This window comes from Rhinolophus sinicus, linkage group LG13 (assembly GCF_036562045.2).
Source record: "Rhinolophus sinicus isolate RSC01 linkage group LG13, ASM3656204v1, whole genome shotgun sequence".
NCBI classification, from domain to species: domain Eukaryota; kingdom Metazoa; phylum Chordata; class Mammalia; order Chiroptera; family Rhinolophidae; genus Rhinolophus; species Rhinolophus sinicus.
In genome coordinates this window covers 15,146,247-15,163,318 of record NC_133762.1, presented here as the reverse complement: position 1 = coordinate 15,163,318, position 17,072 = coordinate 15,146,247, and the positions used below count along the sequence as shown (strand labels likewise).

At 48.7% G+C, this 17,072-nt stretch overlaps 1 protein-coding gene across 5 annotated transcripts in view; it reads right to left on the bottom strand.

The window, feature by feature from the left end:
- Positions 1-17,072, bottom strand: part of IL16 (interleukin 16) — an 87,673-nt gene that overhangs the window by 52,751 nt on the left and 17,850 nt on the right. The window contains exon 1 of one of the 5 annotated variants that reach the window (XM_019743502.2): positions 6,456-6,770. The exons of the other annotated variants lie outside the window; for them this stretch is intronic. The gene's annotated coding sequence lies outside the window, so the exon portion shown is untranslated. Of the gene's footprint in view, positions 1-6,455; positions 6,771-17,072 lie in introns of those variants that run through there. 5 annotated transcript variants of the gene reach the window in all.

Sequence of the window (17,072 nt, the reverse complement as noted above, 5' to 3'; positions counted from 1 at the left end):
GCAAAGGTTAACCCTCTGGTTAAGAGCAATGGTGATTTTCCAAATGAGCCTCATCTTTACGGAAATGTGTAAGGGGGGGGAGGGTGCAGGCTGCAGAGGAGAAGCCAGAACTGGACTTCTGTGAGAGCTTGGTTTCCCCGTAGGCCCGGCTTAGAAGAGAGAGAGAAGGAAGGAGAGAGAGTAATTGAAAACACAGCAGCGAGGTCACATGGCTTAGCTTTGCTTTGGTAATTGTGCTCAGGACATTGGAACCAGCTATTGCTTCCTAATGGAACCAAATGTCAGCAGAGCTGGGGGGCAGGCCATCCCCCATCCCAGCTGCCTCCACAGGTCAGAACTCCCGTGTTTTCTCCACTTTGGCCCCATGTTCCGTGAGCCATTGCCGAACTCTTGTCAGATTCTCTGTCCCCAGTGGATCCTCCACAGAACAGCCCTGTGGGTTCCCTCGGGTACCCAACATGGCTAAGCTCATAGGATCAGCACTGTGACTTCTCAGCAGAAAGTCCAAGGAACCTGCTTTTCCCCCAGGAAAGGGCTCTCCCACTCTCCGACACCTTTCCTGCAAACCTGGCCATGTCTACCTTGTCGTTGCATCTTCCACAGACGCTAGGGCTGGAAGGTTCTCCCCTCACGTAGGGAGACCCCGCAAGGAGCGTGAGGATTGACTCATCATTACAGTTCCCAGTGGATGGTTGTGTTGCCATCTGCATAGAAAGTGCCACGCCAGAAGGACAGAGCTGAAGTGCTAAGAAAGGGACATTTATTTCCTTCAAAAGATCGAAAAACTTCCAGGGGGCAGGGTCACTAAGTCAGACCTCCCTCCCTCCCTCCTTCCTGCCCTCCCTCCCTCCCTCCCTCCCTCCTTCCTGCCCTCCCTCCCTCCCTCCCTCCTTCCTACCCTCCCTCCCTCCCTGCTCTATTCCCACTTGCTTCTTCAGCAAGCACATGTGCAGAAACTCTTGAGTCTGTCGCTCTGCAAAGCTAACCCACGGGAGGAGAGGCCACCACGCTTCCATCTGGATAAAATACACTTAATTCACTGAGAACTTGGAGGGTAAATAACCACATGCAGAAAGGAACTAGTTGATGAAATATGTTTTAAATTTCTGAATTCTCCGACAGTGCCCTGTATCAAAAGCAATTTTTAAAGTTTGGTCACTCCAGCCCAGGGGGTAACTTTGGCTTGAACTGAAGAGTGACTCAGAGATAAGAAATGAAGGGAGGAAATTTACTGTTCCTTCAATCAAATTTTATACTCTTCATATAGGCTCTAAGTATCTCTAATTACCTATTTCTTAGCACTACTGTTTCTATTTTGAATAGAACCACATGTAAAATACACTTTCTAGCTGGTTATTGCTTTTATATAAGTTATGACTTTTGAATATAAGTATTTTTTATAACTGGCAACTTTACAGATCTCTTATTAATTCTAGTAACTATTCAACAACTTCACTCGAGTTTCCAACCATGTGATCTCTGAATATTAATAAACTTGTTTCATTTTAAAATATATATACCACTTATTTCATTTTATTTTCTAATTTTACTGCTGAAAGTTTCCAGAACATTGGTAAATAATGGCTGTAACAGAGGTGCTCCGTGTCTTTTTCTAGACATGAATGGACATTCCTCTGGCGTTTTCTGGCAAGATACTGACTGCTATATATTGACATAAAGTTGTTTTCTGTCACATTCAGGAGCGATTCCACCAATCAGGATTTGGGGAGGATCTCCACAAGAACGGGTGTTGTTCCCTAAAAGCCCGCTCAGCTCCCAGGCCTGGGCGGGGAGGACGCCCCTCGCTCTCTCCGTGTGAAGAAACAGATGCAGGGCTTTTTACGACCGAGTCGCCTACATTTTGCTGTTGTTTAAGTCTCCTTAGATCACAGCGCACAATTCTTTTAATAGAGAACCGGACGGAGGTGGCATTTTGTTTGGGGTGTTTGTATCTATATTCACATGTACAAACGGTCTCGTCTCCTTTCGCGCTCTGGTTATAAGGACGTCGTAAAAAGAGTCAGGAGGCCAGGCAGCGCCTCCTACTCTCTGAAATAGCTTAACAGCTTCAACGACATCTAGTCCATAAAAGCTTAAAATAGTGTTTCATAAAATACTTTCAGTAGTCTTGGCATCTCTTGTGAGGGGGTTCTTTGCAAGTTTCCATTGCTTCCTGGGTTATAGGTTTATTTAATTTTATAAACCTTTTCTTGGTCAATTTTGATCAACTGACACTGTCATGAAACTACCCTTTCATCCAGATTTTCAAATGTATTACTACAGAGTTGTCCATTACAGACTCGCAATGACAATTTTTCTCTGAAACTCTATGCGCGGTTGGTCTCCCTCCATTTCGCTCTGATTTACCTTCCGGGAGGAGCTCAGTCCTACTGGTGCTTTCAAAGGACTCTTTCCTAGACTTCGTGAAAACATCGACTATTTTTGTTTTGTTTTGCTTTGCTTTCTAATGTATTTATTTTCACTATTTTTCCCTTCCCGTATTGCTTATATTTTTGCTCTTTTTTCTATCTTCTAGAGTTTAATATTTACTTTCCTCACATTCACTCATTCTATTCCAGAAGCATCAGGGTAGCATGCAGTTAGCACCTGCGCTGGCTTTAGAGCCCAGCTAGACCTGGCTTCCAATCCTAGTCCAATTATTTACTAAGTGTCTGACCTTGAAAATCTACTTGACTTTTCTGTGACTCAGTTTTCTCATCCGTATAATTCGCATGATTGTAGTAGCCACCTCGCAGCAACTTTGTGACAATAAATTCAAATGGTTATTGGCTGCTTGTTATTGCCACTTCGTCATTGCTAGAAAGTCCCCTCTGAGGATCCCTGTGGCTGCAACCCATGAATGTTTAAATATGATGTTCTAATTGTTATTGTACCATGTTTCACCGAAAATAAGACCCAGCTGGACCATCTGCTCTAATGCATCTTTTGGAGCAAAAATGAATATCAGTCTTATATTCATTTTTGCTCCAAAAGACGCATTAGAGCTGATTGTCCAGCTAGGTCTTATTTTTGGGGAAACAGGGTAGAAATGGTAATTGCAATTTTGATTTCCAATTTAAACTCAGTTCTTTAAGACTGCTTGTGGTTATTGTTCATTTCTTGTGGTTAAATTTCCAAGATTTACCCTTGTTGTTCTTGCAATTTTTTTATTAGAAAATTCCAGTTTAATTGTATCGTAGTAGCCACAGGCTGTGCCCTGGACACTTTGTTTGTTGGAATTTATTGAGGTTTACTTTGTAAGTCAGTATGTGATGTGACTAAATGTTTGAATGTTCTGTGCACACTTGAAAAGAATGATTATTCTCTGGAGTTTCAAATATGTATGTATTCAAACATGATATTAAAACACACACATAGAAACATACAGAGGGTGCCAAAAATGTACACACATTTTAAGAAAGGAAAAAACTGTTATTAAAATTCTACTACAATGAATGAAGCTGGCATTCACTTGAGTGACGCCATCTTTTGAGTGAACGTCATACTACACGTCGCTACTGCAATTCAATTCAACTTCCAAAAGTAATCCATAGATCCATCTCTTAAAATGTGAACATTTTTGGGGGGGATGAAGGGGAGGCTGGTATATTCACTCTTGTAAGTCATAGATTTAAAACCTCAAGTTCTTCATATTTTGTCTAATTAACCTGAAAAAGCTTCGAGTGGAGGGTACTGACGTCTGGCACCGTGTTTGTAACACACTTCCAAAATTTTTGTTTCACATTATGTCAATGCTTTTACTGGGTACATAAAGTTTTCTGATTTTCCTATCTCCACTGCATGCTCTTCTTTCTGTCGTGTTTGTAAGAAGTTCTTGATCTAGTCAGCTCAGGTTTTGTTTCGTCTGACAGAATTAACACGGCCACCTCACTTTCTCTCCATCTTCTTGGGCACGTCCCTTTATTTTTAACTTCATGTGATTTAGTTTTAAATGTTTCTCTTGAAAGTGGAATGTAATTAGATTGGGAGGGAGGGTTTGTCTCTCGAGTTTTTTTTTTCTTTCCTGTTTGTAAGCTGAATCTGGGCGTCTTCCTTTTTATAATCTACAACCGTACGTCTTGTATCTTACACATATTCACTATTAACCTTATAGCTTACTGTATTCCCCCGAAAATAAGACCAGGTCTTATATTAATTTTTGCTACAAAGGATGCATTAGGACAGATTTTCAGGGGATGTCTGATTTTTTCATGTACAACAACCTATATTTATTCAAACACAGTCATGTCATCTTCTTCTGGAACATCGTCATAATGTACTAAATGCATCTGTCTGGCTAACGATCTTAACTGGGGCTTATTTTGGGGGTAGGTCTTATTTTCGGGGAAACACGGTATATTGTGGGTGAGACATCTTTTCTCTGACAGTTTTCTTTACGCCTGCCTTACGCCTTCCATGTCTTGCCTTCCAGGCAAGTTATTCACTCTTTCTTACCCTCCTTAATTAATTAGAGGCTACACATCCTGTTTTTAGATTACTAGTGGTTCTGTCAAGAATTTCTGGGGGTGGTATTTGAGCCTAGATTCTCCCTCTTCATCCATTCCAACAATGAGCCCATGTGTCACGCCCCTTCCCTACTCACAGGGAGGTGCTGGGGACGCCTCCACATCTGCCCCATCCCAACCTCTCCGTCTCTGCAGTTCAAAAGAAATGACTGTTTGGGGGACATTACGGATTTCTTTCAGTATTTTTTTAATCATTTGTATTATTTCAAAAATCCCGTTACGAAGGATGATTGAGATCTAACTGAAAGACAGTGTCTGTGGCCCAGTGACAGCTCTGTCCTCAGCGTGCGCAGCACTCACCCTCCCCAGACTCGCTCTGCCCCTCCTGTTACACCACTAAACCCTTTAGTCTCTGGAACCCATGCTTTCTCTGCCCCTGGGCCCCGGCACAGGACCGGTGCCTTGCAGGCTCTTTGTAACCCCTGAGGAGGCTAAGCTTTCCTCACTCTTCAGACCCCAAGTCCAGATAACACTTAGTTAAAGGAAACCACGCTGCCCAGGCACCCAGGGCTGCCTGAGCACCTGCCGGCCACCAGCACAGGAGGACTCTGGCTCCACTGCCGAGCTTGTTGAACCCCAGTCACTTCGCCTGAATCCTGAGCTCCCGGAGGGAGGGCAGGCTCCTGTCCAGAGTGCTCAGAGCGGAGCCACCAGGCCTGGCTTGGTGAGTGGCCCCATCAACGCCTCCATAAACACGTGCTGAATGAGCGAGGCAGCCTACACTGCAGGCACAAAGGTTCCCTGGCCAGAGAAGAACCAGACATCTTACAGCCTCGGCAGGATACCTCTGCCTGGACTACGTGCCTGGACCACCCCTTTTGGGGGATAAATAGTTCACTTAGGACCCCCACCTCGGGGCCAAATCCGTGAGTTGTCCAAATCTGCACTTGTTTGCATCATCCTGTGGGGTGACCATGAGGACTCACGGAACACTCTGCAAGCGTGGCGACAGCAATGCAGACATGTGCTGTAGGGCAGTGTGTGTGCGTGTGTGAGTACGTGTGTGAGCACGTGTGTGTGCATGTGTGTGTGCGTGCATGTGTGTGAGCACGTGTGTGCACGTGCATGTGTGTGTGTGAGTATGTGTGTGTGTGCGTGCGTGCATGTGTGTGCATGTGTGCGTGCAAGTGTGTGTGTGCGCGCGAGCACGTGTGTGCGTGTGTATGTGTGTGTGCGTGTGTGCGTGCATGTGTGTGCGTGCGAGTAAGTGTGTGTGCATGTGTGCGTGCATGTGTCTGCGTGTGTGAGTACGTGTGTGTGTGCAAGGGGATGCTTTTTGGTTTGCACTTTGGTAAGGAATTATATATCGTCTCTTCCAAGATTATTTCTATTTCTCTCTAGACACGGACACACACACACTCTTCTATCATCTGCTTTTGAGCCTGAAGCGGGAGGACATCGCTGGGCAAGAGGAGAGGGTGGGTACGGCCTCTGCTGGGTGACCGAGTTCTCCAACGGAAGTTGCACGTTCATCAACCAAAGGAACAGACTGAACCGGCCCAGGGATGAGGCGCCTGAGCCTCCCCGGACGCCCGTGGAGTGACTGACAGACAGACAGCCCAGGTAAGAGGAGTGACTGACAGACAGACAGCCCTGCCCGCCGTGCAGCAGCCTGCGGGCAGCGGGAGGCCTCCCCGGGGGCCCGCTGCCTTCCTCCCACCCCCCTTCCTTTCTTCCGTCTACGCTGATACGTCAGAAATCCCAGAACCAGAAGCTCCCAGGGCTGCAGAGCAAGGACAAGTGACAGCCCTGTCGCGACCCCCACCTCCCGAAGCTGCTTCCTGCTCCCCTCACTGGTCAGCACCCGATTCCCACCAGGCAACTCTGCTCCTGCCAGACCCCAGCGCAGCGCCCAGCAGCCAAGACCCTCCCCGTGCCACTCAGAGCGGCCACCTGGGCAGAGCGGCTGCCCAGGGGCCATTCACTCACCTGGGCCCACCTGCCTCCCTGCTCACAGCCCCCGGGGCTGCCACCTCCCTCGCTTCTCTCTCCAAATGCCCAGCAGTGACCAGGCACCTTTAGCCCAGGACAGGCTGAGGCCGAGGCCTGGGGCTGAGCGGCAGAGGAGGAGAAACGAACGTGCTCTTCTCACAGACGCAGGGCTCCGCGTCAGACCCCAGGCTCTGCGGGCTGGATGCTCTGAACCAGACCCTGCCGTCACCACCTGCTCTGGGCAGGTGACGCAGGGCAAATGTGCCCGACTGGCAGGGATGTGCTGGGACTCCCACGGCAGCCATCTGACTTCTCCGCGGGAAAAGGCTTGGTCCCCAACAGGGGAGGGGCTGCCAGCGCGGGGACGCTCTGCCTTGGACAAGGTCCCCCATCTGCTGGGCTGGCAGAGGACAGCCGGGGGTGCCCAGCACCCCAGCCCAGCTCCTGACTTTCCCTGGGAGGGCAGGAAGGGAGCCACAGCGTGCCTGGCACACGGCAGGAGCTTTATTTAAACGTCAGCTCACACAACCCTGGCCAACACTAGTAAACACGGCCCGCTGGGCAGGAGAAAAGGCACCGCACAAGCTCACTGAGCACCGACACAGCAGCCCTGGGGGCCCAGCAAGGTCACCCAGCAGCACGTTATCCAGCCAGCAGTCCAACCGAGCTCCTGCGACGCCAGAGCCCAGGCTCTCCCCGGGATGGCATCGCCCGTCTGTCCGACGGACAACCGGCTCTCAGGGGCTGACGCAGCTCAGCGGTTCTCAAGGTCTGGCCCCCGAGCCGGCCGTGTCTGCACCACCTGCTAGAAATGCAAGGTCCCGGGGTGCTCTGAGGCCTCCCGCATCAGAAAACAAGAGGGGTTGCGCTCTGTTTCCACAAGCCCTGCAGGGGACTCTGCAGCACCCCAAGTGTGAGGACGAGGACCTGACTTACACAGAACACGTGGGGAACCAGAGCAGGAGGGACAAGGCGCTTCTGTTTGTCCTACCGGGTGACAGCCACGTCCCCTTGGAGAGCCTACTCTAAGGGTGACATTTAATCCATTGGCCCCCTGACGCTCGTCCCACACATGGGTCCTGAGCACAGGCTCTGTGAGCCAGTGCACATGCCCGAGGGGACACGTGTGTACCCCTCTCTTCTGACGAACGGAATGCCCTGGGTCGCTCACCACCAAATGTCTCAGGGCTCCCTGGGGGCTTTAATGAGCGAGTAGGAGCCACCGACGGAGCCCTTGGAATTCCAGGCGAGGCTGCAGAGACCCAGCCACTGTTGGAGGACCAGGCCACGGTGCCAAGGGAGGCACACTGGACAAAGCGGCCTTTGTCAGCAGGGGTGGGGACAGTGCCACTCTGCAGGGCCGTGCGGACTGCAGAGGAGAGAGGCCTCCAGGGCAGGAGTGTGGGCCTCAGAATGCCGCCGGCTCTGCCCACCCCCAGCCTCTGGCAGTTCCCTGGGCACAGCGAAGCCAGGGCTCCCACGCGGCAGGCCCCAGCACCGTCTTGCTGGCAGAAGGGCTGGGGGGCAATGTGGCACACCAGGCCTGTGGAGGCCCGCTTTGCCCTCCCAGACCCTGAGGCTGGAGTGCCCAACGGCCTCCCTGCCTCCTGGATGAGGCCGAGGCCAAGTCCCCCTCGTCAGCTGGGCCTGACTCAGTTCCTGCCTCTGCCTATTACCGGATGATGCGTTCTTGCTCGCTCTCAGGTGAGTTCACTCCAAAGTACAGCTGAGACCCTGCCCAGACCCTCAGTGACATGGGGCAGTTTGCACCTCACATCTGTGCCCCCAGCAGCACCTCCTCCAGGAAAAGGGGAGTCTTCCCACAGCGCCCAGCACTCTCCACAGGCCAGCTGCCCGGGCCTGCAGGGAGGGAGGGAGGTGGGGGCGAGCTGCTTGGTTAGAACTGAGGCACTTGGTCATGTCTCAGCTGTGGTTTCCTCACTGGCAAATGCAATTACACCTTTGACCACAGAGTGTCACTGAGGGACGGAGAGTGTCACTGAGGAACTGACACGATGGAGAAAGAAGTCCCTTGCTAATAGCTCTCAAGTGCGTGGTGTCCGGAAGAACCATGTGCTGTTTCATCATCATTTTTCTTTTTCCTCGGCATGAAGACCAGGCCCAATCCACCTGCACAAGATGGGTTCCACCAGGGACACACCTGGAGCACCTGGCTTAGGTGACCAGGGAGTCTGCACCACTGGGACCCACAGGACACCTATCACATAAGACCACGCTGCCAAGACTGGGAGACGTAGCAGCTCCACCTGACACATAGATACAAAGACAGGGAGGCAGCCAAAATAAGGAGACAAAGAAACATACGAGACAAAGAAACATGTCCCAAATGAAACAACAGAACAAAGCACCAGAAAAACAACTAAACAAAATAGAGACAAACAATCTACCATATAAGAGTCCAAAACACTGGTTATGAGGCTGCTCAGTGAACTTAGGGGAAAATAAATTAACTCAGTGAGAACTTACACAAAGAGATGGAAATCATAAAAAAAGAACCAGTCAGAAAAGAATACAATAACTGAAATAAAAAGCACATTAGGGGGAATCAGCATCAGATTAGATGAAGCAGAGGATCGAATCAGTGATTTAGAAGACAAGGGAAAAGAAAACACTCAATCGCAACAGCAAAAAGAATAAAGTTAAAAAATGAGGAGCGTTAAAGAGACGTCTGGGACAACATGAAGGGTACCAACATTTGCATCATAGGGCTACCGAAGGAGGAAAGAGAGACCAAGGAGTTGAAAACCTATTTGAAGAAAAAATGACAGAAAACTTCCCTAACCTGGCAAAGGAAATAGATATACAAGCCCAGGAAGCGCAGAGAGTCCCAAACAAGATGAACCCAAACAGGCCCACACCAAGACACATCATAGTGAAAATGCCAAAGGTTAAAGACAAAGAGAGAATCTTAAAAGCAGCAAGAGAAAGGCAGTTAGTTACCTACAAGGGAGCCCCCATAAGACTATGAGGCGATTTCCCAACAGAAACGCTGCAGGCCAGAAGGGAGTGGCAGGAGATATTCAAAATGATGAAAATCTACTATGTACAACCAGGATTGCTCTACCCAGCAAGGCTGCCATTTAGAATCGAAGGACAGACAAGGAGCTTCCCAGACGAGGAAAACCTGAAGGAGTCATCACCACCAAAGCACTACTACAAGGTATCTTAGAGGGACTTTTTTAAGAAGATGGGAAAAAACTTACAAATATGAATAAAATGGCAATAACTACATACTTATCAGTAACAACCTTAAAAGCAAATGGATTAAATGCTTCAATCAAAAGACATTGGGTGGCTGAATGAAGAAGAAAACAAGACCCGTACATACGCTGCCCACAGTGACCCACTTCAGGTTGAAAAATGCACACAGGGGCGGCCAGATGGCTCAGTTGGTTAGAGCACCAGCTCTTAACAACAAGGTTGTCGGTTCAATTCCCGCATGGGATGGTGGGCTGTGCCCCCTGCAACTAAGATTGAAAATGGCGACTGGGCTTGGAGCTGAGCTACATCCTCCACAACTAGACTGAAGGACAACGACTTGGAGCTGATGGGCCCTGGAGAAGAAACACACTGTGCCCCAATATTCCCCAATAAAAAATTTAAAAAAAAAAAAAAGGAAGAAAAATGCACACAGAAAGTAAAGGGACTGGAGAATATATTTCATGCAAATGAAAACAAACAAAAAAGCTGGGGTGGTGATACTTATACCTGACAAAACAGACTATAAAACAAAGACTGTAACAAGAGACAGGGACATTTCATAATGCTATAGGGACCAATCCACTAGAAGACATAACCCCTGTAACCATCTACACACCCAACGTAGGAGCACCTAAATCATAAATCAAATACTGAGGGACATAAAGGGGCCAGTCACAGCAGGGGAGCTTCACACCCCATTGACACCTATGGACAGGTCCTCCAGACAGAAAATCAACAAGGAAACAGTGGCCTTAAATGACACCCTACAGAACATGGTTTAACTGACAGTTTGAGGACATTTCACCCCAAAGCAGCATAATATACATTCTTTTCAAGTGCACATGGAACATTTTCCAGGATAAGTGATGTCAAGCCACAAAACACGTCTCAATAATTTAAGACAGAAATCATATTGAGCACCTTCTCCAATCCCAATCGTAGTACGAAACTAGAAATCAATTACAAAAAGGAAACAGAAAAACACAAAAATACCTAGACTCAAATAACATGGTACTAAATAACAAATAAGTTACCAATGAGCTCAGGAAAGAAATCAAAAGATACCTGGAGAAAAATGAAAATGAAAACACAACAACGCACAATCTATGGGACACAGTGAAAGCAGTCCGAAGAGGGAAATTCAGAGTAATACAGGCCTACCTTCACAAACACAAAAAATCTCGAATAAACAATCTCATCTTACACCGAAAGGAACTAGAAAAAGAAGAATAAACAAAGCCCAAAGTGAGTAGAAGGAAGGAAATAACAAAGATCAGAGTAGAAATAAATGAAATAGTCAAAAGAAAGAAAAACAAACAAAAGGTCAAAGAAACCAAAAGCTGATTCTTTGAAAAGATAAACAAACTGGAAAAATCTTTAACCAGTCTTATCAAGGAAAAAAGAGGACTCAAGTAAATAAAATCAGAAGTGACAACTGACACCACAGAAATACAAAGGATCATAAGAAAATGCTGCGAACAATTACATGCCAACAAACCGGACAACCTGGATAAATTCCTAGAAACATACAATATTCCCAGACTAAATCAAGAAGAAATAGAAAATCTGAGCAGACCAATTACTACTAATGAAATCGAATCAGTAATCAAAAAATTCTCAACAAACAAAAGTCCTGGATCAGATGGCTTCAAGGGTGAATTTTATCAAACATTCAAAGAAAAATTAACTTCTTCTCAAACTATTCCAAACTATACTTTCAAACTATTCCAAAAAATTGAAGAGGAGGGGAGGGCTCCCAAGTACATTTTATGAGGCCAGCATTACCCTGATTCCAAAACCAGACAGAGACATGGCAAAAAAAGGGAATTAACGGCCAATATCCCTGAACATAGATGCAAAAATCTTCAACAAAATATTAGCAAAACAAATTCAGCAATACTTTAAAAAGATCATATACCACAATCAAGTGGGATTTATTCTTGGGATGCAAGGTTGGTTCAATATACACAAATCAATTAATGTGATATACCACATAAAAAAATGAAAGATAAAAATCATATGATCATATAAATATATGCAGAAAAAATATTTGACAAAATCCATCATCAATTTCTGATAAAAATTCTTAGCAAAATGGGGATAGATGTAACATACCTCAACATCATAAAAACCACATATGACAAACACACAGCTAACATCATACTAATGGTGAAAAGCTAAAACCATTTTCCTTAAGATCAGGAACAAGACAACCAAATGAATAGGAGAAGATATTCGCCAACAATACATCTGATAAGGGTTAATATCCAAAACATATAAAGAACTCATACAACTTAACAGCAAAAAAAACCAAACAATCTGGTTTAAAAATGGGCTGAGGGCATGGAGAACATTTTTCCAAAGAGGACATACAGACGGCCAATAGACATATGAAAAGATGGTCAAAGTCACTAATCATTAGAGAAACGCAAATAAAAACCACAATCAGATTCCACCTCACTCCTGTCAGAATGGCTCATCGATAAATCAACAACCAGTGTTGGCGAGGATGTGGAGAACAGGGAACCCTCATGCACTGTTGGTGGGATTGCAGATTGGCGCAGCCACTGTGGAAAACAGTATGGAGGGTCCTCAGAAAATTAAAAGTAGAACTACCTTATAATCCAGCAATTCCACTCCTGGGTATTTATCTGAAGAAATTCAAAACACTAACCTTAAAAAATAAATGCACCCCTATGTTCATTGCAGCATTATTTACAATAGCCAAGATATGGAAGCAACCTAAGTGTCCATTGACAGACAAATGGATACAGAAGAGGTGGTACATACATAAAAGGAGTATTACTCGGCCATAAAAAAGAGTGAAATTTTACCCTTTGTGACCACCTGGGTGGACCCAGAGGGTATTGTGCTCAGTAAAATCAGTCAGACAGAGAAAGACAAATACCATATGATCTCACTTACATGTGGAATCTAGAAAACAAAATACACAAACACAAAACAGAAACAGACTCATAGATACAAAGAAAAAACGGATAGTTGCCAGATGGGAGGGGGGTCGAGGCTGAGTGAAAAGGGGGAAGGGAGTCAGAAGTACAAACTGCCATTTATGAAAACCGTCACGGGATGTGAAGTACAGCACAGGGCGTGTGGTCAGTGACACTGTAACAACTGTGTGTGGTGCCAGGTGGGGACCAGACTTACGGGGGGATCACCTCATAAGTTACACAAACGTCTCATCGCTACGCTGTACACCTGAAACCAAAATAACACTGAATGTCAACTGTAATTGAAACATAAAATAAAAATAAATAAAATCCTAGCTGCCTTTTGTACAGGCCGCGTGGCCGTCCCTCGGGCCTTCCCTCTCCCAGTGTCTCCATCCTGGGCTTTGCATCCTCTCAAAGTCCCGTTTCATCACTAATATACTGCACGGTTTTAACAAGGTGTGTGAGCCACCGACGTGCGCACAACTCCCAACCATGTGTCCAGCCTCGCGCTTTCCTCTCAGTTCTCAAGTCTCTTCCCCTCCCCCTGTTGACCATCTCCCGCTGGGGGTCTAACGGGCATTTTGTACCTAATGCCTCAAGCAGCGCCCTTGATTGCCCCCAACAACACCTCTTCCCCCCCAGGCTTCCGTCTTTTGGGAGTTTTTACCATCGCCCACTGAACAGGGTAAGCCCGGACCCCAGGGTCGGCGGCTTACTTCCTGGATGCCGGTCTCAGGTGTACCCGGGGCAGGTGAGTGATGGTGGGTGGTGAAGCGGACCCCTGGGGCAGCTGCCTCAGCCACAGGGGGTTACTGCACTGGGACCCCCTCCCACGGTGGCTGGAGACTTGTAAAGCGCTGAGATCAGACAGCGCCTGCCACACATGTTCATCATGACCGCTCTCTCGCGCGTGCACACTCCCCACGTCCCCCCCCTCCCATCTATCAGCGACTCCTGCCGGCTCTCCCCCAGTCCACCCACTTCTCCCCACCTCCCTGCCACAGTTCTGACTGCTCGCTCCCCTCACCTGCTGACTGGGCTTCTGGCTCCGCCTCGGGCCTCCATAATCCATTTTCACACAAAAACCAGGTAGGTTGTTTTGCTTTTAGATTTTTGGTTTTTGGTTATTTTAATAGAAAATGGCTCATGGGCCTCCCCTACATAAAACCTTCCAGAACTTAACATTGCTTTCGTCATTTTCTTTTGTAATTTTTAAAAAGAGGCTTTATTTTTTAGAGCTGTTTTAAGTTTATATAAAAATTATGCAGCAAGTACAGCGAGTTCCCTGTACTGCACACGGGGTTTCTCCTATTAGCGTCCTGCATCGCTGGGGACCATTCTTACAACTGATAAATCAATGCTGAGACTTTATTAACGAAAGTCCATAGTTTACATCAGGGCTCACTCTTTGTGCTGCACACTTTGGGGGTTTGACAAAATCGTGGCATCTTATCACAGAGCCACCATTACAGAATCCTGCAGAAAAGTGTGCCATTGCCTCCCAAATGCTCCATGTCCCCCCTATTCATCCCTCCCCAAGAATTGGCATTGTTTTCAAAGTAAAATCCAAATTCCTTGCCATGTCCCAAAGCTTTCCACGATCAGGCCCATTTATCTTCCCTCTTCTAAGAAGCCAAGTCCATGTCACCCAAGGCTTTTGTCCAAGCTGTTCCCTCCTCCAGGAAGGGTCCCCTTGCAGGTCCCCATATGGCTGGCCCTTTCCGTCGTGCCATCCGAAGCGTGGCCCTTCCAGGCCGCCCAATCTGAGCTGGCCCCCGGCACTCATCACAGCTCCCTCCTGTACTTCCTTCAGAACTTGTCACCATCTGACGGGTCTCGTCAGTCTGTTCAGTACGTGTGGAGCATCCCGCTGTCCCACCGAGGCACCCCAAACATGAACTCCTCGGCCTGCTCACAGCAGGGTCCCCATGCCTGGCACACACGGGCCCAATAAACATTTACTGAATGAATCAACCCAAACTGAATGAATAAATAAATGACTAATGCCATGTAGCAGGCTTCTACATTTGTTTGTATTTTAGAGTTTACAAAGAGCTCTTACATTTTCTTAATCTAATTCATGTGATTAGGCTCAGATTTAGATGAAACTTAAAAACGCATTCACACACTCTCTCTCCTGGCACCTCATGGCTACATGTTAGGAAAGAGTGAGACCGTGTCCTCCAAGGCCAGAGAGTTCATTTCCAAGGACTTCACAGACCCCGAGGGCTGGACCAGCAGGTGAGCTGGTGTCATCCACCGCCCTGGGACACGCAGAACCTACACTGATTGCCGCAGCGACGGCCGCAGCCCAGCATCTCCCCACAGCTGACCTGGGGGGCGGGCCCCATCAGCTCTCCCGATTTTCCTGACCAGAGGAAGCGGCCCAGGGAGGAAAATGCCTCTCCCCAGGCACAGAGCCAAGACGTGAACCCCGCTTGCATGACAGCCCAGCGCAGACAATCCTTGTCCTCGCAATAAAAGCTGAGCAAACGCACCGTCGGGGAGATCCCGCAGGTCCCGGGGGGACAGGGATAAACCGCACAGAGGGGGAGAGGGTGGGCTCGCTGGTGCTGCCCGGCCTGCCCTGCACCAGACCACAGAAAGGGCAGATTCATGAGGAACACAGCAGGGCCACAATGCTTCCCCTGTGCAGGACGCCCGCAGGGGCTTGGGGTCGCCTTTCCCAGGGGCGCACGGGAGACAGTGGAGTCCCGAGTCCCGGTGGTCGCCGGCCCCACCTGGATGCCAGAGACCCTGCAGCCAGCGGCCCAGCCCCGCCTGTGCTTTCAGACTGGACAAGGGGCGAGCGGAGGTGAGCGTGCTGGGCCGTGCAAGCCTCTCTGCCCACACAACTATCTGAGGAACGCCGTCTCCCGCCTTGCATCAGAAAGCAACATCTTTAAAGATGAAGAAATCCCTACTTCCTTTTAATTTGTTATTGTCATGACACGACTGACTCACTAAGTAAACATTTCGAAGCCCTGTCTGAGGTCGCAGGCTTGCAGTCACTCATGCTCCATGCCCCCTTCCAAATCCCACCTCAGCGGGCAGGAGGGCACACATGCTACCCTTCCTAACTCAGGCCACGGCTTCCCCGCCAGCCTTCACATGTGTTCACGGCTCGGCTCACAGTCCCCTCCTCCAGGAAGCCTTCCCTGACACACCCTCCCAACTCACTGATTGCCCTGGGCGCTGCCCCCGTCCATGCCCGTCTCTCTCATCGTGCGGTGCCCAGTAACTGAGTTTCCTGAGACGCGACTGTCTTCTGTGTCGTACTGCAGCCTGCACAGTCCGTGGCACAGAGGAGAGGCTACAGAGTCGCCAGAAGAAAGGAAAAGAGGAGGGGGAGGGAGAGCTCTGTGGTGAGACGCACAGACATCCAGACAGAAGCAGCTGTGGGCCGGGTACGCACACACGCTGGCCATGGCAGGTGGCACGGTGCCTGAGCTCTCACCCCCAGACCCTGGCTGTGGGACGTGGGAGCAGCCACGCCCCTGTCACTGCCGGACACCAGAATGCTCTCAGCGCCTGACACGTGGTGGTGCCTCAGACATGGCTACAGTCCCCCACACACAACACTCCACCACCCGCAGTGGGAGGGCAGGAAGGCAAGGGGGAGACTCAGGGGCCCCCAAGACCCACTGACACTGCCGCGAGTCACTGTGCTGGGCTGTGTCCACCTTGCCCCTGCCTGCAACCCCTGGACCAGCCAGCACTGTGGCAAGAAGCACACCGGCAGCCCAAGGGGAAAGCTCAGCACCCCCACCCTGACTCAGGATCCTCGGGGGCCCACGGGAGGCCCACGGACGCACGCACACACGGTGTTCCCTGCCACCGGGCCATCCTACGACAGGGCACCTGCTCCACGTCACAGGGCACGTCCTCTGCACTGGCCTGCACCACCGTCTCTCAGTGGCTTCCTGTCACCGCCTGGGGCCACGGTGAGGCCTGCCCTGCGACACTGGGGGCCTTTACGAGAAGGGTCCTGCCCGCAAGGCCGAGGCAGGTCAGAGCGGGACTGCACCTCATTAACAGGGCTCGGCATTTAGTGAGACCGTACATACATTATGAGTAAATCCCAAAAGCCACTGAGAAAGCGGCACAGCAGAGCTTTCTGGGTACGTCCGTCATCGTAGCACGGCAGTACTTTTATACAGGTGTATCCATTTTTCAAAACTGATAGAACGGTGCACTTAAAATTTACATGCAGGGAAAAGTGTACATCTTACCTAAGTGAGACCAGTGAGCAAACACTGAAGTTGTGCTAATTGTATACACGCTGAAGTGTCTGAAAGAGAAGTGCAGCGATGCCTGAAATTTATTTTTAGAGATGCATCAAAACAATAAGATGAGCACGGATGGTATGTGACAAGGCAAACAGAGAGTTAAACGTTACCTGGGAAATCTAGATAGTAGCTATAGTGCAATTCTTTCCACT